This window comes from Felis catus, chromosome X, assembly GCF_018350175.1.
Source record: "Felis catus isolate Fca126 chromosome X, F.catus_Fca126_mat1.0, whole genome shotgun sequence".
NCBI classification, from domain to species: domain Eukaryota; kingdom Metazoa; phylum Chordata; class Mammalia; order Carnivora; family Felidae; genus Felis; species Felis catus.
In genome coordinates, this window is record NC_058386.1 from 99,003,209 (window position 1) to 99,026,964 (window position 23,756).

General features: G+C 38.0%; 1 pseudogene; it reads right to left on the reverse strand.

Annotated features, from left to right (window-relative positions):
- Positions 1–46: 46 nt before the first annotated feature.
- LOC109496348 lies at positions 47–19,750 on the reverse strand (annotated as a pseudogene).
- Positions 19,751–23,756: the final 4,006 nt, after the last annotated feature.

Genomic DNA, 23,756 nt, shown 5'->3' on the forward strand with positions numbered 1-23,756 from the left:
AAAGTCACTACAGAATCTTTACTCTTCCTGTTGTCCAATCTCCAGCTTACTTTTTATTGGCACCAACATGGGCTTTCACAGTCCCCCTGACTTTCTTTATTCTGCTCTTGTGTCCCTTTCTCTGTTTTCTTGAGCTCTTTTTCTTTTCATACAGGCCATGTCTTGAAAGTCTATGTTTGGGTTCATTTTTCTTTGCATCATCCATGGAATCATAAATCATGGCAAAGCCAGTTGTCTTCCCACCACCAAAATGGGTTCTGATTCAAATACAAAGATGATATCTGGTGTGGTCTTCTACATTTTGGTTAGTTTTTTCCTGAATATTCTGTTTTAGGTACTGTTGCCTTTCTGAGGTGAAGAACATCAATGACCATCTGTTTCTGGTGATGTAGTCGGTTGGTCTTGAACTTTCTGATCTGGATAGTTAGTGTGTTATTCGTGATGGTGGCCAACCTTCAAGCAGTGAGGGAGGAAAAGAGCTCCCTCTTTTTAAATGTAAGCTGTGTAAGAGTTAAAGATTGCTGATATGATATATTTATGAATCCTTAAATGTTTGGTAAAATTCTCCAAGAAAGGTTCCTGAGCCTGGAGGTTTCTTGGTGGGAACATAATTACAAATTCAATTCCTTTAATAGATTTTTTAAATCTTTTTTATTTTGAGAAAGAGAGTGTGGGGGGGAGGGGTGAGAGGCAGAGGGAGAGAGAGAGAATCTTAAGGAGGCTGAATGCCCAGGGTGGGGTGGGGGTCTGGATTCCATGACCATGAGATCATGACCTCATCCAAAGTCAAGAGTCAGATGTTTAATCAACTGAGCTACCCAGGCACCCTTCCTTTTTTAGTTTAAAGTTAGGTAAAAATCTGTCTATTTTGCAGGTTAGGAACAATTTTTCCTCCATACTTCTAGATTATTTGGCTTGTGTAATAATTAAATTGATGTAAGACAGGTTTAATGGGAGAAATACAAATTTAGTTTTGTATATATGGGAGCTTCATAAAAATATGATGTCTCATGACAATCAGTTACAGCCTTATATGCCATCCTGAGTTAAGCAATGGGAAAGGGGCTCTTTGCTCCAAAGAGTAGGAGGGCAATTCACAGGAGCATAAAAAGAGCATATGTTTAGTGATTAGATGTTTGTCTTGACATACAGATAGACATTCATATCAAAGTTATCTCTGGTAATAGCTCTCTTTCTGGGGGGCAAAGACCGTATCTAAATTCTTTTAGGTCGTTAAGGGAGAGGTAAAAGTTTTTGAGTGTACGTGGTCTTGATTGCTCTCAGCCCCAAATAATCCACATGCTAAAGTGGCATATTTCATATTCATGTATTTTGCTTCCCTTCAATTTTAACTAAATTTTCTTTTTGTTTAATATTTTCGTGACTTTTTTTAAAACTTCTTGAGAGAAATGACTAGATCAGATCACCTTTTTTTAAAGCTCCAAATAGTAGATATTTTAGGCTTGTGACCAATACAGTCTTTTTCACAATTACTCATCTCTTCTATTGTATTTCAAAGGCACCCATAGGCAATACTTAAACAAGTGAGCTTGACTGTATTTTCCTAAGAATGTTAACAAAAACAGGTGACTGGCCTGTGGGCCATTGTTTGTTAGCTCTTTACCTCCATCATTGATTTTTCAGCCTTTTTTCCCCTAAGTTATGCATTTAAGATTATAAATTTTTCTCTAAACCTCAACTTTTAATATAGCTTATTTTCATTATTATGTAGTTCAAAATATTAAAGATTTCACTGAGATTTCTTTTTTGCCCCATGGTTATTTTGAACTGTATAGCTTAGTTTCAATACATGTAAGGGTTTTTAAAGTTACATTTTGTTGTTTTCTAGATTAATTCCACTGTGGGCAGAGAGCATGTTCTATGTAATTTAAAGCTTTATGGTCATTTTTGGTATAATTTTGTAAAATTCCACATAACTCTTTAGTTCGTTGTGCTGTTTATATGTACTAATTAGGTGTAATTTGTTAACAATTTTATTTATAATGTCTCTATTTTATTTGTTTTCTTATTTATCAGTAAGCGAGATAGTTGTGTTCAAAATTTCCCACTATGGATGTGAATTTGTCCATTTTCATTCTGTGTGTGTGTGTGTGTGTGTGCGTGTGTGTGTGTGGTTTTATATTTTTCCCCCAGTTTTATTGATATATAATAGAATACAGCATTTGTATGAGCTTATAGTGTACAGCATAATGACTTGTCTTACATATATTGTGAAATCCACAAGTTTAGTTCACATCCATTATCTCATGTAGATACACAAAAAGAAAAGGAAAAGAAATGTTTTTTGTGACCTGGAACTTTTCATGTTTACTCTTTTAATGTACCATTCAGCAGTGTTAACTATAGCCATACTGTTATATATTACGTCCCTATTATTTATTTCTCTTCTAACAGGAAATCTGTGCCTTTTGACCACCTTTTTTTCCATTTTCAATACTGTGAAATTTTCCTTCCATATTTTGAAGCTATGCTAATGGTTCCTATGAGTTTAGAACTGTGTTATCTTCTTAATGGATTGACTCCTTTATTGTAATGAAGCATCCCTCTCTGTCTTTGGCGTTAGTTCTTTCCTTTAAGTTTACTCCCCTGAGTTTTACATAGTATTATAGTAGACTAGCTGTGTCAGCTTCCTTTTGTTTTAAGTGTGCATGGCATATCTTTTTCATCTTTTTACTTTCAACTTTCTGTTTTCTTCTATTTAAGATGTGTTTCCTTTAAGAAGCATATATATTTGTATTTAGTTTGACAATTGTTTAGCTGGAATATCTTGTTTGTTTAGATTCTCTATAATCAGTACATATATTTTCATTTAAATCTATATTCCTCAATCCACCCAATGTCTTCCATCCATTTTAAGTTCTTGTCTTCTTTCTTATCTTGCCTTCTTTTGGATTTACTATCCATTTTGTATTTTTTATTTTTTCCATTTTCTTTTGCATGCTCACTATATACTTTTTAATTATTTTGTTAATGGCTACCCTAGATATTACAGCATCTATCCATGGTTTCTTCTGACCTTCAAATACAATAACTCCATTTATTATTTTCCAACTTGTGTGCTGTTTGAATTGTGTGTTTTAAATTCAGAAATATATATATTTTTAATTTTAATGTTTATTTATTTTTGAGAGACAGAGACAGAGCATGAGCATGGGAGGGGCAGAGAGAGAGGGAGTCATAGAATCTGAAGCAGGCTCCAGGCTCTGAGCTGTCAACACAGAGCCCCATGTGGGGCTTGAACTCACAAACTGTGAGATCATGGCCTGAGCCAAAATCGGATGCTTAACTGACTGAGCCACCCAGGTGCTCCTAAATTCAGAAATATTTTAAACTCAATCAGATATTAATGTCATTGTTGTTGTTTACAGTCAATAGTCCTCTGGATTTACCCCAAAATTTCTGCTTTCCCATCTCCTCCTTTCTTCCTTTATTTCTGTGTTTGTATCTGGGATTATTTTCCTTCTTTCTGAAGAGCATCCTTTTAGTATTTCCCTCAGTGTAAGTCTGGGTGGTGAAAAACCAATTTTGGTTTGGGTTTATAATTATTTTCTTTTGGCATTTTGAGATTACTGTTTGCTTTTCTCTAGATTTTGTTGTCTTTGTTGAGGTCAGCAGCAAATATGATTATTAACATGCTGGACATCATCTATTCTTCTTCTTTTTTTATTTCTTGAGATAAAACTTTTTAAACCATTTTAATATATACAATTTCATAGTTTTTAGTATTCTGATTTCCTTTAAGATTTTTTTCATCAGTTTTACTATGAGTGGTTTTAATTATTATATTTCCTGTTTCAAATTCATAGGGCATTTTGAATCATTTATTTGATGTCTTTCTCTAGTTTCAGAATGTGTTCAGTCATATCTCCTCTATTCTTTATTTTCTCTTCCCCTCTTGAGACTTACTTTATTTTTTTCCCACTCTTTTGTCTCTTCATGGTTCTTTTTGCCTATTTTTTAATGACCTATTTTATAGTTTACTGAATTTCTTTTCAGATATATTGTCATTTACTATTAAATTCATCATATGAATTTGTAATTATGGTTGCTGTATTTTTAGTTTTAGAAATTTTATTTTTTGTGCTTTCTAGTTTTCTCCACACATTCTTGGCATTTTTCTTTTATTTCATTGAATATATTCACCATGCTTATTAAAAAGATCTGTGTCTGATATCTCCATTAATTTTATTTTCTGATATTTCTTTTTATTTTCTCTATCATTTTTTTATATTTTTTCCTCATCTGTGTACTGTTCTTTGATTTAGTGATGGATATTGTACATAAAAAACTGTAGAAGGAGTGCCTGGGTGGCTCAGTTGGTTAAGCGTCTGACTTCAGCTCAGGTTATGATCTCATGGCTTGTAGGTTGGAGCCCTGTGTCAGGCTCTATGCTGACAGTTCAGAGCCTGGAGCCTGCTTCAGATTCTGTGTCTCCCTTGCTCTCTGCCCCTCCCCCACTCACACTCTGTCTCTCTCTCTCTCTCTCTCTTAGAAACAAATAAACATTTAAAAAATTAATTAAAAATAGACATTAAAAAACTATAGAAAGCATTTGAGCCCTGAAATGACAGTATCTTCCTTAGGCACCCCTACTCCCACCCCACTCTTTTTAGCTAACAGATGGCTATCGGAACTCACAGTCCTGGATCATCTTAATCCAATTTCAGTGACTAGTAGGCATACATTCTGAGTGATTTGGTCTATTTATAAATTCATCCCTTATTCCTAGGATTTAAACCTTTGTGGCCCCAACCTAAAGCTTTTATCAGCATGCACTCCCTCCTCCACAGTAGTCTCTGGACTTTAGTTTTTGTCCCACAACCTCTTCAGATTTTCAAGTGTATTATTTAGTTTTCAGCTTCTAAGCTGTGTGTTCCAGAATGAAAGGTCCAGGTAACCTGTCTTGTTTTTCTTCTCCTTTTATATCTTTATTCTACAAGTTTTAACCACCTTGTTAATTCTCCAACTTAGAGATGACTGTTCAAATATTTATGCCAGGTTTCCTGGTTGTTTTGGGGGAAAGATTGTCCTTAATACCTAGTTTACCTTTATATGAAGTAGAAATCTGCTATTTGTTTTTAAAATGTCTTCTTGGCCAAATTAAAAAAAAAAAAAAACTTAGAAACTTTTATCAGATCTTCAGAGTCTTTTTGTGGAAATTTTGCTTATGCATGAAATTCAGTTTTAATAGCCACTAATTAAGATGATACAAAAGAAATATAGGCTCCTGTCCTTCTGACTAAGGAGCTTTATTTTCAGTTACTAAGTCCTACTTTCCATGGCTTGAAGTAGTTAGTGATTTGTAGTATATGCCTTTTGTTGTTGTTGTTGTTGTTGTTATTATTATTACATGGGGCTCAAACTTAGAACCCTGAGATCAAGAATCACATGCTCTACTGACTGAGCCAGCCAGGCACTTCTGTAGAATATTGTTTTTATGCTAGGCTTTGATTGGGTGGATAACCTCCACAAAGTAGTTGAGAATTCACATAGAAGTTAAGGGCTGGAGCTAGGGTTTGGTAGATGGAGATCACCAGAGGGAGGGAGAAGGGTATTGCTTGTATGGAACCACATAAGCTAGGGTTTAGTCACCACTGAACCTATTTAATTCATACCATGGTGACTGAATAGTTTATCCCTTAATCCTTCTTTCCCTTGATTTGTTGTTAATACTAATCAGGCTGTGCTGGAAGCTTGGGAATTCATTGGTGCACATTGTAAAACATGTGTTAATTTGATTGCCTGTGATTTCTGTAGCAGACCCAGGAGTGCAGCAAACATACAGGTGATTGTATAAAGTCTGCATAGTCCCCCAGTTGGGTGTTTTACAATCAGCTCTACCTCAAGAGTATCTCAGTTAATCTAGCTGTTTTCTTCTAATACTCAGTTGGAGAATCCTGCGTACTCACTACCCCTTGCGTTAGTACCTGAGTGAGACGACTGTGAGTATAACCCTAAAGCATAAGCCACACTGGTAAAGATTAAGAAGGGCCCACACTGTACCTGCCTATTCAGCATGCTGATTTCACCTGCCTGAAGTGATTGCTTTCTGGAGCTCAGTATTTTTTCTTGTGAATTTGCCAGATATGCATGAGGCATCTTGGTCAACTCCTCAGGGTCTAGAGCCTGTATCTTTGAGGCTCTCTGTGGCTCTGTATCTCTGGTGGGTGTGAGGAAAGGAGGCAAGGTAGTATAGTGACCATGAACTTAATTTCATAAACTCAATTGTACAAGATATATTTTATGTGTTTCCTGTAAGTCAAATTTATTCTGAGCATCCAGTTTATCAGGCTGGTTGGAAATTCAGTCTAGATTATTATTGGTCTTTTTCCTATCACTTTACCCTCCTACATTGTGTTATGGTCCTGAGAGTCTAGCGCCAAACAGGACATGCAGTAAGGACGTTGATCTTTTGTTTGTACTGATGTACTCCTCATACATACACTGACCCACTCCTCATCCAAGCCTGCATCATCTCTTGAAGGTAAGGTCAACTGTGGCTTCCATGGATTTTTGCTGAGTTTTAGAGCCTCTAGGATTTAGCATCTTTGTAGACCTCTGGGCACATATTTTCCTCTGAGGTCTTTTTTTTTTAATCATTTTTAAGGTTTATTTTTGAGAGAGAGAGAGTGCAAGCAGCAGAGAGGTCGAGAAAAGGGGAGACACAGAACCAGAAGCAGGCTCCAGGCTCTGAACTGTCAGCACAGAGCCTGACGTGGGGCTTGAACTCACTAGCCATGTGATCACGACCTGCGGGGAAGTTGGATGCTTAACCGACTGAGCCACCCAGGCGCCCCTCCTCTGAGGTCTTGATGCCATGACAGGGTGCTTTGAGGGAGAGAGCATCCAAACATGGTTCCCACTTCAGTCTCTTAGAATTTTTTGTTCATTTGTGGAAGCAAAGGTGAATGTGTAACGAAAGTACTCTGAAGTTACCTTGAAACTGTAAACATCTCTTTCTTCCACTGGATGAAAGGGGGCTGTGGGAAGCTGTCAACTCTAAGACACAGAGGTACGGAGACTGGACTTTATAATCATTAGTTGATTTCCTGATTACCTATTGGGTGTCAGATCCTGTGCAATGAATAAAATTTACTTTGTGTTCTCAGGGAGGTGATGTTCCTAGTGGGGGAATAAAGAATATAGTCGAAAAAGGGGTTCTTATTACTAATGACCTCAACTTCCCAGGCAACCATCTTAACTCTTCGCTCTCAAATTGCCTTTTTAAAGTTCCACTGGTAATTATGAGTCAGTCATTCTTTGGGGGTGTTTGGCCTATAACGGTGGGGATGGCTGAATGTGTCTATTTTTGTACTAGGTGCTCTTGGGCTGTGGCCTCAAAGGATGGAACTGTGTGGCTCAGGCAGTTTTCTGAAATCTGTGGCTTTACAAGACTTCCTGCTGTAGATAAGGACACTGACTTCTCTTATCTGCTTGTCCCTAGGTGCCTCTTTCTGGCGAGATAGTGAATTTACCTGCAGAGTTGGATTGCTTTTATCCCTGAACTATATACTGCAGACACTTGAGATTAGTGCCAGGAGAGGAGAAAGGGTAATTGTTTCTGGGGAAAAGAATTGTGTAGGTAGTAGTTGTTTAAAAAAAAAAACTGGGGGCTAGAGTGGTAGTCAAATATGGCTGCCAGACAGCAGAGAAAGAGCCTTTTAGCATCTTTTTCAATGAGCTCTGTACTGACATGCTTTGTACTCTGACAGTTATTCTAGGGAAGAGTGCTTAAAATGTTACAGCCTTTTAAAAAAATTCCTCACCTGTTTTAGTTGTATATCACGTTTTTGTTGAGTCTTCTGGAATGCTAGGGATATCAGGGTTTTATTAATTCAGTGATACTGCATTGTAAATCAGAAAGTTGGCGTTCTTGGCCCATACCGTTTTAATTTTCTAAGCATCTGAGCAAACTACAACTATTACCTCAGAGATATCTGAATGCTCTTCTTGTTAAGTATACATTTATCCTAAAAAACTTGGTTCTGGAGAGAGCCTTTTATGTGCAATTTTGACTTTATATTTTGTAAACCCGTATTGATTTTTTTTCCATCTCCATAGAAGTGGGATTCCTTTCCAGAGCTTTAGGCCCTTTAAGAAATGTGAGTACATCTAAATGGAACTGCTAGAAAGAGCCCTTAAAATTGCCCTAATAATTTAGGGGTATCAGGGTTACAAGCATCCCTTTTCAATTAGGCAGAAGGGAATTAATTAATTGTGAGGAAAAAGCGTGTTAAGCCACATTCTCCCAGCAGGAATGGTTAGTTTCTTAAATATCTGTATTCCTGTCTTGAACAATATGAGTTTGAACTGTGTGGGTCCACTTAGATGTGGATTTTTTTACAGTATTGTAAATGTATATTCTTTATGATTTTAATATTTTTTCTCTGGCTTTAAGAGTACAGTATATCATTCCTATAACCTACATATATGTATTAACTGTTTGGTGTTAGTAAGACTTCTGTTCAACAATAGGCTGTTAGTAGTTATGCTTTTGAGGAGTCAGAAGTTTTATATGGAATTTTGACCACTTAGGGGCTAGAGCTGCTAAGGCCCCTGTTTTTCAAAGGTCCAACAGTATTTCAAAAGTCCACACAGTAAGTGAGAAATAAGCGCAACAGGCATATTTGGGGAGTAGATATAGTAGGTCCTCTGGTCTCTGAGATTTTTCTCACTGGATGGTCCATCTCCTTAGCTTCTTTGGAGACCCCACATGCTTTCTGTATCCTCACAAAACTTGTTTTTAGTAAGGAATCCAAAGTAGGAATTCATAGTAGAGTGTGAATAACTTAAGGACTTAACCTGCCCCTCTCCTAAGTCATTTGCATGTGAAAAAGCTGACAAAGCCCAAAAGAAAGCCTCTCACAGGAGATTTTCAGTTATCAGTTCTTCAGTGGAAAGGGTATTTATTAACAAGTAATATCTTTCTGTACCTCCTTCTCCCCCCACCCAATATTCAATCGGGGTTCCCCTAGTCTCTTTTAATCTGATGTCTGATATCCACACTGAGTGGCAGTTGAACTGTGGCTGACCAAGTCTCTAACTTGCTCTGTGACACTGTGTGTTGGGGGCAGTGGGGTGGGGGGAGGCTGGTGGTGTGGTGGAGACTGGCCTTGCAAAACAGAGGAGTAGTGATGAGAGAGGAAGTAAGTTTAGCAAATCACATGGACATCCACTTTGGACCTTTTGGAAACACAGGCCTAGTTTCTACTTCTTATAACAAGAATCTTATGACTCTTTTGATTAAGTAATGTAAAGTATGTAATTTAGTACATTTGGAGACAGGCCAGTGTGGGCCTCTGTATAATTCTTTTTTTTTTAAGTTTATTTATTTATTTTTGAGAGAAAGAAAGAGCGTGAATATGAGTGGGGGAGGGTCAGGGAGAGAGAGAATCCTGAGCAGGGTCCATGCTGTGCACAGAGACTGACGCAGGGCTCAGACCCACAAACTGCAAAATCATGACCTGAGCTGAAATTAAGAGTATGATGCTTAACCAATTGAGCCACCTAGGTGCCCCTCATTGTGACTTCTTGACTGTATATTCGTGGGATGAATCCTTTACCTTCTGTAGCCTTCAATTCCTCAAATGTAAAATGAGACTCCTGCTTTCCACTGTCCAAAGATGCCACAAAGAACAAATGAAGTAATAGATATAAAAGCATGTTGCAAACCCAAAAGCTATAAAGAGCTATTAAAGCTATATAAAGCTCAGGATAATAGTTTAAGAACATTTAGCTGATATCTTTAACTCCCTTCTCCCTGTTCTTCCCTGATATTACATTGCCTTTCACTTCTTTGTTTGGGAAAGGACACACTAATGTAAAACTGGCGGTATAGTGTGGTTAGACAGAAATAATTGAGTGCCCCTGGGCAGTGACAAAGGGCCCATTGTTTCGGGTGGCCCTGTATTTGCCTTAATGGACTGCTCATCACCTTGAAATTCTTAATTTTTGAATAAAGTGTTCCCACATTTACATTTTGCACTCAGTCTTCTAGATTTTGTAGCTAGCCTTGCTCCAGGGTTGTTCTCTGTTCCTTTGTGGAGTTGGAACCAGAAGTTCCTTTATAACCCACTGGGAGGAAGAGTATATGGAAGTTAGCTGAGAGTCTGGCTGGGAAGTTGGCCAGAGTGGGTTTAATGTCAGTAGTTAAGTAGCTACCTAGACGAGCATTGTGGGGTGGCCGGTCTGGATTGAGGACCAAATGTTAAGCCAAACGTTGTGCTAACAAGTGCTATGGTGGAGCCTAACCAGGAGTGAGGACCATTGGGCCTTAACTATACTAAAAGAAAACAGCTTAGAGTTCACCAGCAAATGCTAACAGAGTGAACCGTCACCAGGTGGGCCGGCCCATTGCCACACAGACCCAAGGAATGAAGAAGTCAGAGGAGAGTTATAAGTAACTGTGAGTGATTGTGAGTTTCCCTCTCATTTTCTCCTGCTATAAGCTTATGTAATGGTTACATGGGAAAAGTGGAAGTCAGTGAATTGAGTTCATAAAGCAGTTGTCCATCTCCCTCTCTGCATACTCAAACCTGCATCATGGTTTGTTCTTTCTTTGCCACTGAGTGATGTACTGGAAGCTTCTATAGTTCTGGGATAATTAAAAATCCCCTGGTCACATTTGGCCACAAGAATAGTCTCATTTCAGTAATTAAAATGCCAAGTCCTATGTACTAGTCAATATTGTGAACTTCATTTTGAAGTTAAAACTCATTCCATCTCTGAGCATGGTCAGTTTCAGACTTAACTGTAGTAGACAAGGAACATATTTTCACCTTCACATCTCCTCGTTGTGCTCCTCCTTCTCCCAATTTCTGAGCCACATTTTTGAACTCTTTGGGAAGTGGTGGGTGGAAGGATGATACATAAGGAATGAGAAAAGACTTATCTGAAAGGCCTTTCTGTGGTTTGACTTTAATGTACCTATTCGGCAGGTGTTTAAACCTTACTCCTGATTTGCTTTTCTGTTACTATATTCTGTTTTGAGTTATTTGGTGATCTCTACTTCTAGATTCCTTAACAAAGTTAATGTTTGTCTTCTGGATTGCTATTAAAGAAGTCCCTCCCACTCAACCAACTCCTAATTCTGATTTAAAAAACAAAAACAAAAACAAAAAACCCAAACCAAATAAAACAAAACAAAAAACCCCTTCATTCACTTGTGCTAAGTTCCCATTGCCCTTTTGTGATGGAGTATTTAAGGAAGCTCACTTCTGATCTATGGTAGGTTGAATAATAGTTTCCCAAAGATTTTAGTGTCCCAGTCTTCTGGAACCTGTGAATATGGTACCTTACTTGATAAAAGAGACTTTGCAGATGTGATTAGGGATTTTGAGATGAGGAGATTATCCTGGGTTATCAGGGAGTTCTCTGTATCATTACAAGGGTTCGTATAATAGGGAGGCTAGAGGTCAAAGGGCAGAGAAGGCAATGTAACAGTGGAAGTAGAGATTCAGGTGCTGTGGCCATAGCCAAGGAATGTTCACCCTCTCTAGAAGTACGAATAGACAAGAATGGATTCTCCCTTTAAGCCTTCCAAAGGAACCAGTTTTGCAAACACCTTTTTTAGCCCTGTAAAACTAATTTTAGACTTCTGACTTTGGTTTAGGGCCCTCAGTTTATGGTAATTGTTACAGGAGCAACAGGAAAGAGCTTCATGTCTAAAAGCAATACAATGCAAAGTTAATGTGGACAGATTGTTAGACTGTAGGCTAGTGTTAGTGTGCCATCTTCTCTTCACTCTATTCTTAGAGCAGCTAGCCAGCTGCAACCTGTTGTCCTTTAGATTTCCAAGTAGACACTAGCTTCTTGTGACCCCTAATTTGCAGGGGATGCAAAGTAAGCTCTCTGAATGTTCATCTTGAGGACCCTCTCACTTGAGTTGAGCTAAGAGGAAAACACCAACTCCCTTCTCTTATGGGGAGAAGGAAGAGAAATGTTACTAGAAATCAACGATCTTTCTGAAAGAGATCATTACTTTCCATTTTCCATATGCCAGAGGTGGATATTCTTTGAAATTTTGCATTGGTTATTCACGAGCCTCAGTTTGGAATATAAGCATACTAGCAAATAGTTTTTTTTTATACTTAATCTTCTGAGGTGTCAGATTAAACCGATCATAAAGCCCAGGTGCCATCTTGGGGATGAGCAGTAGGATGGAGAGCACATTTTAAAGACTGAATTAAGAGTTTAAATTATTAGATTAGACTAAAATGAATAAACTAGATAATTTTTTCTCTTCTATCGAATGATCAACTTTGTGAGAGTTTATGCACACTATCAGATCAATTATGGAATAAATTAATAAGCTGCATTTTCTTTATGCATCTGCATGCAGTGTGACTTGTTTTATCCTACTCTGTGTCTGATTTTTGAGTACCTAATGGTTGGCAGTGTTGGCAGTGCTTCCTCAATGTGAGGACTATTGTGGAGTCTATTTAAATTTATGCAATCAGGGGCGCCTGGGTGGCTCAGTCAGTTAAGCATCCGACTTCAGCTCAGGTCATGATCTCACGGTCCATGAGTTTGAGCCCCACGTCAGGCTCTGTGCTGACAGCTCAGAGCCTGGAGCCTGTTTCAGATTCTGTGTCTCCCTCTCTCTCTGACCCTCCCCTGTTCATGCTGTCTCTCCCTGTCTCAAAAAGAAATAAACGTTAAACAAAAATTTTTTTAATTTATGCAATCAGTTTCTATAGCAATCACTATAGTAAAGACTTTTACTGAGTGCTAAAAATATGGAACTCTATAGGTAGTACCTGACCCGTGGTGTAGGAAAGAAGACCCATCTATATGTCTAATATTTTTAGTATCTAGGTGGCAATAGTGGGATAAAACACCTTCAAAGAGTATATGTATAAAGGAAAATGAAGAATTATATCCCCATACTATAGAGAGCCCCATTTTGTAGGACTCTTGGTAATAATCTTCATACCCTGCTTAAGCTCTCTGTCCATACATGCTGTGCCTGCTCACTCTATGTAATATCTCAAGTGAGAAAAAAAGTATAAAAATAAAAACCCAGAAACATCTGTTGGATCTGAAAAAGCATGGTGCTGATTTACATCCAGAACCATCATCAGCTGAGAAATGAATGAACAGGGGGGCATGTTTAATGCATAGTGTACAGAATCTTAGGTGTAAGTGTCTCATCTTTGAACAGAATGGCTATTATACCTATTTCTCAGATACTAATTAATCAAATAAATCTTACACTTAGATCGCAAGTGATTTTAGGAAGCTGACATTATGATTTTGATTCTGGCAGAGTGATTTTTATAAAGTAAGTGACTGCATGGGTTTTATTAGCAATACATGTGATATCCAAAAGGGATAGACTGGGAGTTAAGACACATAGGTTCTAAACCCACCTTTGTTGTGTGTTAGCTATTTGATCGTGAACAATTCACAATGTACCTGGGCCTATTCATTTTCATCATGAAATGTAGATGATAATCTCTGCCCTGCTCATCTCATTGGGTAATTGTGAGCCTCAAATGAGGAAATACATATGAAAGAGCTTCATGTAATATAAAGTGCTTTTCACATAAGAAGTGTTACTGTGTTAGCTTTAGAATGACTCATGTGTGTGTGTTTATTGAATTCTCTTTACCTCTCATTTTCCCCTCTGAGGAATTCCCATTACTGTCTTAAGGATGGTCTATTTTTAGTGTGCCATCTTGTGTGTGGTCTACTATTTTAGTTTCTCAAGACATTTCCCTTTGTATCTAATGGATTTCCCTTATAGGAATGGATGGTAAGAGTCTGTTCTGCCACCTGAAAGTGTTTCAAAATTTGTCTCTTCTTATGTTGGAACTACTGTATTTACTGATATATATAATTTTTTTTTTGCATGTTCTTTTTCTCTCTTCCTAGTCTCAATAATTAAATACAAGTTTGTTCTTCTCTATTATTTTATTGTTGGAAGAATGTTAATTGCTAGTATCAATTAAATTCTAAACTTTGAAATGTGCATCAGAACAATTTAAGGGACATAAACTATGTTGATTATAGTAAACCAAGGTGTATTAGTCAGGATAAGCTAGGTTATGCTGCAGGAACAAAGGACTCTGAAATCTTAGTGGTTTCAAACATGAAAGCTTTATTTCCTGGATTCCCATGCTACACATCCATTTCAGGCCTTTGGGGTTTCTGCTCTGTGTTGCCATCACCCTCACTCTGTGACTTTGGGTGATGGAGGTGCAAATATAGGGAACAACGAAGAGACTTCTGAAGGTTCTTACAATGACAGTTGTCTGGTTCAAAATTGGCATGTATCACGTCCATTCACAACTCTTTGCACAGAAGTGGTCATTTGGAATCACCGGGAGCCACAAGGAAGGCAGGATGTACAACTACATGTCTGGAATGAGGGAAAAACTAAACATTTTGACAAGTTTAACTAAATTGCTCATGCTTTTTTGAGGCCTCTGTTTTACAACAGAGGAATCATTTATCAGTTTTGCTGTGGATAGTCTTTCTGGTGCCTGGATGATTGTTAATTCACCTCTGAGATCTCATTTATAGAGTTAAATTCCAAGGTAAAGTCAATATAAGCATTCTTTCTGAAGTCTTCCTCTCGTGCCAGTGATGCCCCTTGTCATTATTTGATGGCAGGATGTGGTCATCTCCAACCTCCTATGTTTTCTCCTCTAAATGGTATTAGTCAAAAATGGCACACGACTTAACAGTTGTAAGAAAACAGGATTCTAGTTTGTTCAGAAAATGTAGTGTATATGATCTCTTCGATCCAGGGAAAGATTTTTATTTTCTAACCGATGCTCCTCTTTGATAAACATGAAAATGTCATGTCTTTACTGTTGTTTTAAATTTCCAAGTAAATTAGTGTGACTAAAAACAAATCAAAGAAATTACCAGTTTAGAATTTCTGTTTTTAAAACTACCCACGTACCTCTTTTCCCAGAAGATTTTATGCTCCATGGGATGATTCCTCCTGCTTGCCATCTCTGTAGCATTCTGTCATCACCCCAGTTGAAAATGATTCCTCCTCTAATTATATCATTTGCATTTATATCCATTGTTACAGTGGGGATTGGGGAACTTTTCAGGCTGTGTGTCAGAGCCTACAATGGCCTTGAAGGATGAAAAGGCTTTGGGTGGGGCGCCTGGGTGGCTCATTTGGTTATCTTTAACCTTCTTTAAGCCAACTTAATTGACCACAAAACTTTTTCATGAAACATCAATTAATATTACATACAACACTTTTTCAGAAATGTTGCCCTTGGGGCACCTGGGTGGCTCAGTCCATTAAGCTTTCTACTTCCCAAGGGAACCTGCTTGGGATTCTCTCTCTCCCTTTCTCTCTGTCCCTCCCCTGCTCGCTCTCTCTCTCTCTCTCTCTCTCTGTCTCAAAATAAATAAACATTAAAAAAATAAAAGGCTTTGGGTGGTCAAATTCAGATGGGAAGTGGTTTTTTACTGAATAACACATTATATTATGATTCCTATTACCATTCTGTTTCTGTTTTTAATTTCCTTTATATTCTTTCACAGTACTGTGAACATAGTAGATGCTAGTTCAAACTGGCTTGTTCTGTGAATAAAGAAGTTGACCTACCCTAAACTCCTGTGTGGAAGCTCAGATATTGATAGGCAGGCAACTATAAAATGTATAAATTCCAGCAGAAGCAAGTTTTCAAATATTAAAGCTTTTTCTAACCTTCTCAAGGAATTCTACAAGATTGTAATAGTCTGGATATTGAAAGAGACTTTGGGCAAAGAAGCTAAACTCACCAGTTGGGTGATTCAGTGACAGAAATTTATAATCTGGGACTGCAGACCCTCCCACTGCTCCCCACAAACACTCAGTTCTTTGTCTCTGGTGTGAGACATTTGTATTATTCTAATTTAGCCTTTCTGCTTTTGGCCATTATTATCTGGTTTGAAATCCCCACCATTGATCTCAGTTTGCATGTAAAGATCAGGACATTGGTTCTGCAAGACCAGTGTTAAAAATCAGAAATATTTCCTGAGTACATATATCCCTTTTAACTTACCATATATATATATATATTTTTACATGTTGTCTTAGATGTCACAAAATGCCTGCTCTGGAATCCTCCAAAGGGAAGCAAGAAGGAGGAATGGGGGCTTCGTAAGAATACTTAGGAAATTCCACCTATCTATGAATTTAGCTCTCCTGACGCCCTTCACCAATTTGGTCTTGGCTCTGATTTTTCCCTTTATTCTGTCTTTGCCATGACCTTTCCTTTCCCTTAGTCCACCTGACTTTTTGCTGTTAGCATAGCTTCTTTCCAGACTGTGGAGCCCTGCTGGTTTGCCTAAGGAATAGCCTTCTTCACCTACTTCACAGTTTGTGATATTTACCGAAAAATATAAAGCCTATCACTATCCCTTTTTGTCTACACCTGCAGATTTCACTTTGTGTAATTGCCCCAAGTGAATTCCACGTGGCTAGTTGCCATGGAACATTTTTGTCTTTTGCTTTTAAGAAATTTATTCTTACCATTATTATTATTTTTTGTTATTCATTTGCAACAATGAGTGCTTTTACAAATCTAATAAATGCCCCAATTAATCTCTTGTAAAGAAAAAGAAATCACACATCATGTTTCCTTAATGTGAAGTGCTTCTAGTTAGCACAGACTTTCCTGCTGTTCCTTTTTCTGCAAAGTGGTCCTGTTATTGCTGTGGGAAATTTCACCGGCTTGTCTTTGGGAAATGCAAAAGGACAATAACCCTCCTATTCTCCTCAAAGGGCAGTGCCTTCTTGGGGACATGGCCACTTTTCCTTTCTACTTCAGACATAGTCAGCAGCTCTGTGCTGTATAGAATGAGACATATGTATAATTTAAAAACCATTTCCTGCATCGTAATATCGGACTTTACCAGGAAAGCATATTCAAAGCTGATATTCCTGCAGGCCAAATGAACCCAAACCTTTTCTTTCTGCCTCTTCACTCCCTTTGTCAGTTCTCCTGGAGGATCAGGATTTAAAAAATTGCATTAGTGTTTAATTTTTTGCAATATGTATTTCCATTCCCTGAATGCAAGGCTCCTCAACCACAGCAGGTCATTACCTGATGATTTTATTTCCCTGGTCGCCCTTTGACATTTAATGATTTCTAGCTTTGCCTTGTATATAAAAACATGAAACTCAGGAAATAGGTGGAAAAAGGCAAGGCCCATCTTCTATTTATGAAGATTTTCTTCCTAGTGTGTTTTCTAGGACTTGGGACATTGCATTCATAACAGTTGTAAGATTCTAATTAGAGTCCCTAAACTGCTCAGGAAGATCCCTACCATATTGAGAAAGTTGTAGGAACATCAGTTTGGAGAGGCTTGTCGTTCTGTAGACTCACAGGTGATCAATATTCAGGACAGACCCTTCTAGATAAATTTTATAGCAAAGATTAATAGTTTAAAGTATCAGAGTTTTTTTTCAATTTTTGTTTATAAATCGTGGTTAAAAAAATCCCAAAGTTCACCTCGTCCAGGAAGCCTTTCTTGATCACTCTAGATCCAATTATTTTCTTGTCTGAACTGTTAGCAGTTAGCTGACACATAGTTACATATTACCTTGTGACAACTATTGTCTCAAATGACTAATTAACTCTGGTGTTATGATTTAAATATTTGTAAATACAGGTATTAATGTATCTCTTAACCCCCACCGTGGGGACAGACTTTGTGTACTTTATTTTGTTTCCTGAATCACTTAATGTCATCCCTTGTAGAACCCTGGTAGATGCTTTTTGAATAAATGAATGTATTAAGTGATACTTCCATTTTGAATTGCCAGTGAACCATAAATTATTACAGACCGATAAGCATATCTTTTTTTAAGACACTTGCAGTGTTAGCTTGGGCATTCACTTCTGTGATTCATTTGAATTATTTTCCTTGCACAGTAGTGTAACTACTTATTCTCTCTCCCCACCTGTTTGACACTTCCTACACTTTCCTTCTACCTTATTCCATAATTTTGGTTGTTTCTCGCTACTTTGGTCTTTGCCTCTTATTCTCCTTCTTGAATATTCATTCTCCTGGCAAGTTTATCTCCTGTCTGGCTTCAAATACAATCTCATTGTAGTTACTTTCCAATTCTACCTTTCCAGTCCTGTCTTATGGACATTAGTACAGTGTTGTCAAAATGGAGGGGGAGATAATCACTTGGGTATATTTCAATCACCTCAAAATTAATATTTTCCTAAAGAAATTCATTATGTTTTCTATCACCCAAACAACCTTCTCTTTCTTCTTTCCTTCTCCATTTTTATTGGTTGTATGTGGTTCTGTCATCCCACAGCTCCTAGGCCTTGGAATCTTCTTTCTCATTCCTTTTTTCTTCAACTTTCATGTGTTATCTGTCCCCAAATCCTGTTGAGTCTCTCCTTGGAATGTATTTGAAGTTACTGCTTTTGTGACCTTAGCAAATGACCTGATTTTGGACTTTATCTAGGTTTAAATAATGGTTTACTTCTAGATTACTGTCTCAGCTTCCTAATTACTTTCCATAGTCCATTTGTTGTTGGGAAAGGTAATGATGGTTATTAGCAGAAATCGCCACTGTTTATTGTATAGTGTGTGATAGGCAGTATACTAATGCACTTCATGTAGATTATCTCATTTGATTCTCCTAACAACCTGATGGAGTATATATTACTATGCACATTTTAGAGATTAAAAATCCTGCATCTCAGAGAGGTTACATATCTTGTCCATGGCCTCACACGTAATAAGATGAAAAAAATCGGCATTTTAACTTTGAAGGCCATGCACCAATAACAAATACCCTGCATATCAGTGCCAGACCAGTATACCCTTTTCACTGTTCCACTCACCTTTTCAACATGTGGAGATTCCCAGTGACTACAAAAACTAAATGAGGACCTTTATCTGGTTCTAAGGCCTCCCATGACCTTGTATCCTGTTCTGAATAATAGTATTTCACCATAGATCCATTCAGTTTAGTGGAGGAAAACTTTTTAATTACAAGGGAAAGGGAATATAAGGAATTAAACAATTATAGTAAACAAATAGGGAGGGAAGTATACAGAAGAACAAAGAAGGCTTAATACATCAAATTGGGTACTTACAACACCCACCCTTCTGGCTGGGGAAGCCTCACAGTGACCAGCCCGGTTGGAGTCCCCATTCAGAGTCCTGGGCTGAATGTCCTTCCCTCAGGTGAGACTTCCAACTAGCTATTGCCTCCAGGGCAATATATGCACTACCTGTGTGTGATCTCTGGTTAGTCATTAAGTTTGCCAATGTGCAGTCCTGAGCGAGCTGGTTTTTCTGTTTCTCTTATTGTAGCTCACAGTCTCAGGAGCCTGGGCATCTGCTTATTCCTCTTTCTTCCCTGATCCATTCCAGGGGGCCAGCCTGGTCTGGCTCAAGGAGGTGAGGAAGGAACAGAAGGGCCAGTTCTAATCCCAAGGCTAGGTACAGAATATAACCCAACTAAGCCCCCTCCATGTGTATGTGTGGTTTTGGGCAGATATGTATGATAAGTCACACAAACAACGTCTATACAAAATATATCCCCACAGCCTTCCAATTTTATTTCTCATGACTCTTGATAGCTACCCCCTGCTTAATCTAGGCTGACTTGACTTGATCATTGTTTTCCACTTCTTTCCCAATATTCACTTCCTCAATGATTTCCTCTAGTTCTGGGACACTGTTTCCTTACCTTCAAATCCTGCCTGTACTTTAAGGTCCAGTTTCTACCCCACTTCTCCATGAAGCCTTCTCAAAATGGTCTAGCATGAGAAGAGATCTTGTTCGCTTTCTTAACTGCTCTGTGAATTAGTTTGTGTTCCATAAGATTTAGCATTCTGTGATGTATTCTTGTGATATTCTGTAGAATGAGATAATTCAAGGGAACATTTTTTTTATTGATGTATAGTTGACATACAATATTGTATTCATTTCAGTTGTACAACTTAATGATTCAACATTTATATATATTATGAAATGCTCACCACAATAAGTCTAGTTACCATCTGGCACCATACATAGTTATTACAATATTATTGACTATATTTCCTATGGTGTAATTTTCATCCCTGTGACTTGTTTTATAACTGGACGTTTGGTACCTCTTAACCCCCTTCACCTGTTTGGCCCATTCCCCCAAGGCCCTGTCCTCTGATAACCACCAGTTTGTTCTGTGTATTTATGAGTTTGTTTTTGTTTTGTTTTGTCCAATTGTTTTGCTTTTAGGGAATTTTTCATTTAAAAATATTTTTTATTGAAATCTTTTTATTGAGTTATGGTTGAAACAGAATGTTATGTTAGTTTCAGGTGTACATCATAGTGATTCAACAAGTCTATATGTTACACTGTTCTCACCATAAATATAGCTATCACCTGTCACCATACAACACTATTACAGTACCATTGACTATGTTCCCTGTGCTGTACCTTTCATCCCTGTGACTTATTCATTCCATAACCAGAAGGTTGTATCTATAACTCCCCTTCACCCATTTTGCCCATCCTCCCAACCTTCCTCCCCTCTGGCAACCCACAGTATGCTGTTTGTATTTTATGGGTCTGTTTCTACTTTTTGGTCATTTATTCATTTGTTTTTTTGTTTGTTTGTTTGTTTGTTTCAGTATCCACATATAGGTTTAATCATAGGATATTTGTCTTTCTCTGTCTAACTTATTTCACTCCACATAATACACCCTACATCCATCCATTGTCACAAATGGCAATAGCTCAACCTTTTTTTGGCTGAGTAATATTCTAGTGTGTGTGTGTGTGTGTGTGTGTGTGTGTGTGTGTGTGTGTATGTATCTATCACATCTTCTTTAACCAGTCATCTATCAATGGGCACTTGGGTTGTTCCTTACCATTCTCTTGAGTCTAGTATTTTGTGCTCGTTTATCAATTTCTATGTCCTTATCCCTACCGAAGTGCTCGCACAACCTGCCCAGAGTCCTTTTTAGGTATTCCCAACTAGAAGTAACCTTGTATTCATCCACCTTCCATAATACCTTTTATTAAACCTCCAGTAGGTCGGTATAAGGAATTTATCACGTAAAAGTGTATGTGATTGTTTACTTATTGGAGAGGGTTGCATTAGGGCAGTATTGCTTATGAAACAGTATCTGCTTTGTTTGTTGGAATTTTAGAAAGTTAAAAGGGTGGAGTGTGGCTGAGGGAAGAGAAAGATCTCAGTGAGTGGGGAAAGGAATATATTGGGGTGGGTAACTATTCCTACAACCTATTAAAACATAGTATGTAGGTCACCTCCAATTCTGCCAGAATATAAAGTTGGATAGGGCTCCAGTGTCTTCAGGGTTTTCCTGCCTGTGACTTGCAGTATAAGTATTGCCTGAGTGCACTTAAGAAGAACTATCTGGTCACTGAACAAATGATTTCTCAGAAATTCATACCATTTTTCAGATTCATGTACAGACTTTAAATACAAAAGTATTTAAGAGCATGACTGCATTCACATACCAGCTTTTGGTCCATTTTTTCTCATGATCAGTGAACACTATATGTATAATTGGTATCATGGGAAGATCCACAAAATACTGTGATGTTTTATAAGAATCCATTTTAAAGGACCTACAAATAGATCTCTATCAGAAACTCTTGCAGGGCAAAGGTTGTCTCCCACTTTGTTGATGTTTCACAGAACATGATGTAGGGGTGGAAAATTTTCCCTTCTTCTCTTTGAGGTTATTTGGCTCATCTGATAATCAAATTGATATAAGACAGATAACTACAAGAAAAACCAATAAATGCTTAATAACATGTATACCTTCTGTATACCTGGGAGAGATCCAGAAAAACTTAGTAACTCTCTGAAATGGTTGAATCCATCACCTTCAATATCATTTTCAACTAAGGATGATGGGGAATGTTGGGGGGTAGATGGCCAGTGGAACCAGTTATGGGAGTCTATCAGGCAAAGCACAGTAAAAGAGGATATGGTTGTTATGGAGGTTTAAATCCTTTCCTTTTCCATTGATGAGTTTCTAGAGATTGAATTATCCCTTTCATTCTGGTACAGGGAAGTAAACATTCTTATAAATGAAGATTTTTCTTATAAATGTAAATGTACCTCAGTAAAGGGTTTTTCAGAGCTTCATCTGTGTCTGCTATTTTGTAGAAATAAACAGCTTAAAATAATATGCCACAGAGGCACAACTTCGGGTTGTAAAATTTGATCCCCTTCAATGCTACTGCACTAGTAAAACAGAACTTTGAAACTCTTGAATGAATGATGGAGGGAGGAAGTTGGATGGGGAATTTCATTTTCTCCCCTGTCCTTCGTTTGTCAAATGAGAGTATCAGACTAGGTGATGTCTCAGTTCCTTTCTGGCTATAGCATCTTAGGTTGATGTGTACTTGGACATAATTCAAATGCTTTGCTGGTCCTTGGCACTAGGGAATGTTTGTGAGAAGTTGGCTCTTCTTAGGATGGTTCTTGGCATCTATTTGAACTTGGTGTCTCCATTTCCAGAAGTATTGTTTCTAGTGAGGAGTTAAAGGTACATCATATATTCATTTGGCCGGTAGTCAGTGACTTGTGGATTTTTCATCTTGGTGCATAAGGCCTTAACCCCTCTCCTGATGCACAGATTCTCATGATTCTAAAGGCTCACTGTCTCTCTGACGATGGGGGTCATTCAGTTAGACAGGAATATAGGAAAATGACTTCTCATGGGTGTGGCTTTGTCTTTTCTGGACACATCAATACCAATTCCACTCCTCACAAAATTGATCATATTTCAAGTGGCTATTCCTCTCTGTCTAAATTTGGTATGGAAGATACTTCTTGTTTATCTGACAATAAGGAGCAGTCTAAGTTATTTCTTTCCTTTTCTTCCTTAGTTTCTAATAATAATTTGTTACAGTCCAGATTCTGTGTCTCATTATCTGTATGATCTTGGGCAAGTACTTTAGTGTTTTGAATCTCAGTTTCCTCTTCAGTAAAAGCAGTTGTACTGTTGAGAGAATTAGAAAGAGTGACATGTTAAAATGCCTGGAGAAGTATCAGGCACATAATATACATTCAGTAAAAGGAGTTATCACAGTTATTCTTGCCTTTTTATTTCTTTCTCATTTTTCATTCAACTTGCCTCTAGTTTCTGTTTTGAGAAATGATCTTTACTAATGTAGTATAGACTTACATGGCAAGTGGCGATAGTGACCTCTCAGCCTGGGCATCCAGTTTCCTCCTAGACTCTCCTCCTGTAATTTGGGATTTCAGGCTTGAAACTGGGGTACTAACTCTGGGTCCTTGATGGCAATAAATGGTGTGGGAAGCAATTAATCCCAGCCCCACTGGTGCTTTTCAGTGGCCTCAGTCCAAGGGATGTGGGCCAGGAATTGGATCTCATGTGGATTGTCCCTGCAGAGTTATTTCTGAATCTTCTAGATTTACAAATCATTTGGTACCCAGCTGTTAGGCTGCGTGATTCACGGTTATGGGTGCCTTGTTTCAAACGCTTGTCAGCAGTTTCTTCCCCATGGTTGCCTTGTGATTCAGTTGTTTTCTGTGTGGTGTGCATCTCCTCACATTCATTTGGACTCTGCCTCCCCCAACTTCTGTCATAGAACAAATGAGTCAGTGTCTAATGGTGCCGCATTGCCATCCAATTACTTCAAGTTTCCTTGTTGTGGGTGGGCGCCGGAGAAGATAGTGCTGCTGGCTCACAGAGGGGGCTGTCTGCCCTGTTGCTAAACTGCCCCGATAAGTGGGGGGAGAATGGCCACATTTTCCA